Source organism: Phoca vitulina, unplaced genomic scaffold, assembly GCF_004348235.1.
Source record: "Phoca vitulina isolate PV1807 unplaced genomic scaffold, GSC_HSeal_1.0 scaffold3432, whole genome shotgun sequence".
NCBI classification, from domain to species: domain Eukaryota; kingdom Metazoa; phylum Chordata; class Mammalia; order Carnivora; family Phocidae; genus Phoca; species Phoca vitulina.
In genome coordinates this window covers 1-2,418 of record NW_022593114.1, presented here as the reverse complement: position 1 = coordinate 2,418, position 2,418 = coordinate 1, and the positions used below count along the sequence as shown (strand labels likewise).

Below are 2,418 nucleotides of genomic sequence, written 5' to 3'. Positions count from 1 at the left end.
CCTGGTCAGCCTTTGAGTCCTCCACTCCGTGGCCGCTGTTTCCATACTTAAAAAGGTCTGTGACTCTCTGAGAATTCTCTCTGGCGTCGCTGGGATGGAGGAAGGCACGTAAGAGATTAAGCAGGGGCTGATGAGCAACATCCCTCCACCCCCACCAACCTCTCTTCGTTCCAAGGGATGGCTGAGAGGAGCCAAGACCGGAGGGGCTGAAACACTGAGTCTGCTCCAGGCACAGCCCAGCTCAGCCCAGGCTGGTCCCCTTGCCCCTGCAGGAGGGCGGGAGTCACCCATTCCCACTGGCCTTGCTCTGGCTCCATCAGCCACTCAGACCCCACACTGGGCACAGAGGGGAGGGTGGGCAAAAGGAAGAGCCACAGTCTCTAGGGGAAACTTCTCCAGGGCTTGGCCCCTCTTGGCTAATAAGGGTGCCCGGCTCAGCTCACCCTTCCCTGCATCCCCAGGGCCCGTGTTACCTGATCCTTTCAGCAGCCCAGACGCCCCCAGGGCCCCTTTGTGCAGCATCATAGTTGCCCCGGGCATTGGAAGTATTTGTCGGAATTTTTGTATTTGGCTTCTCTCATGTCAGAGTAGGCTCTTACCATGTCCCAAGCCCCTGCAGAGAAAGGATCAGGCAAATGGGATATCAGGTGGACAGAAAGCCGGTGACACACCCTAGGGAAGAATCAAGGAACGGCAAATCTACCACTGACTCAAGATTTCTGCCTGTGCTCCCAGCACCCTTGGGCACCGTAGGCTGAGAAGAACAAGTCTTCCTCCTGGTTGGTTACCCAGGTATCGCTAGCGAGGGGCTGTGGGCGGGGCACAGCAGTGTTGCACCTGTGCGTCTGACCCTCTGCTGTCTCTGGGCTACATCCCCTTAGGGCTCATGTGAGCTGTTCAAGGAGAGGAAGGAGGAATGACAGAACAGGATTTCTCAACTTCAGCACCACTGAGGTTTGGGGCCAGATAATTCTCTGTTGCTCAGGCCTGTCCTGAGACTGCAGGATGCGTAGCAGCACCCCTGACCTCTGCCCACTAGATGTGGGCAACGTATTCTCCAAGGGTCACAACCAGAACTGTTTGCAGACATTGCCGAATGTCCCCAGGCACAAAATTGCCCTTGGTCAGGAAGCACTGCTGTAGAACGAAGCCACAGATGATAAGATCCAGGGGACTTGGGTAAGGGGGGAGGTGACAGGGAATGCAGATCCTGAGAAAGGCCCAGGAGTACAGTGCTTCTGCCCAGAGTCCTAGGAAACCTATTCTTGCAGGGGGCAGGCATGTGACTGTGAGCCGAGTCCCCTCGGGGTGTTAGGGGCATGAATGGCATCCTGACAACTTTCTCAGTGGACCGTACCGATGATGGGGGCAGCTCGAGGAGGCAAGCGCTGGAGCCCTGGCCCATGAGCCATCCGTGGCTGCACTTTCTAATCACCGGGGTGCTCTGAAAGTCCTGGAGGCCAGGTCACACCCCAGGCCAGTTACCTGAGCCTCGGGGGTGGGGGGGGAGATGGATCTCAGGCATCCGGGGTTTGTGATGCTGTCCTGGTGCATCTGACACGTGGCGGAGGTTGAGAGCCCCCCAGCTTTCGGGAGGAGTACTCAGACTCATCCACCTGGCAAGAGCTCCGAACTCGGGCACAGCTGGGTTCAAACCTCTGCCCCGTGACCCGCTGCCTGGCGGTTAGTCCCTGACAATGGCCTCGGCTGCTCTAAGCCTCAGCTTCCTCCCCTTCTTGTGGGGAAGATGCCTGCCTCACCGAGGTGTTCGGAAGCCACAGTAGGCGAGCACCTGTCCCAGCCTGACCAGTAGTGTCCCTGTTTGCCTCGAAGCCTCCCAGTTAGCACAGACAGTGTCATGGAAAACTCCGCAGACCCGGGCAAACCAGCATAGCTGGTCACCCTACATCGCATGAAGGTGCTGAATTCCAGTGCAGGCTCGATAGATGTTTTTAGTCCCCAACCCCCCCCCCCCCCCGCCTTCTTTTGGTCTGGTTAAGGGCTAGGAAAGTGTAGGAAACAGACCTCCCAGGGACAGCGTCACTGACAAAAGGAAGCATCAGTGAGAGCTAAGCTGAAGGTGTCTGTAAATTATCCCATCAGGAAATGGCAGGAAGGAAGGAAGGGAGGTGAGGGGAAGGGAGGAAGAAAAGGAGGAAGGGCTGAATGAAAGGAGAGAGGGAAAGGAGAAGAAAAGATGGACAGCTTTATTCATACACTGTGCATTTTGTCTGCAGGAAATTTTATGCCATTTCAAGACTTATTTTGTGTTTTCTATTCAAACTTACACTTCAGCTGGGAATGATGATTGCTCTTTCTCTGGTAACGGATGGACACAAATCCTGTGCCCGAGGGTCCCTTCTCTTCCTGCCCAGGCCTCTTCTACAGGGTCCAGAGGGGGGATGTGACCAGGCGGGG

At 56.2% G+C, this 2,418-nt stretch overlaps 1 pseudogene; it reads right to left on the bottom strand.

Annotated features, from left to right (window-relative positions):
* Window positions 1-7: 7 nt before the first annotated feature.
* LOC116629799 lies at window positions 8-1,412 on the bottom strand (annotated as a pseudogene).
* Window positions 1,413-2,418: the final 1,006 nt, after the last annotated feature.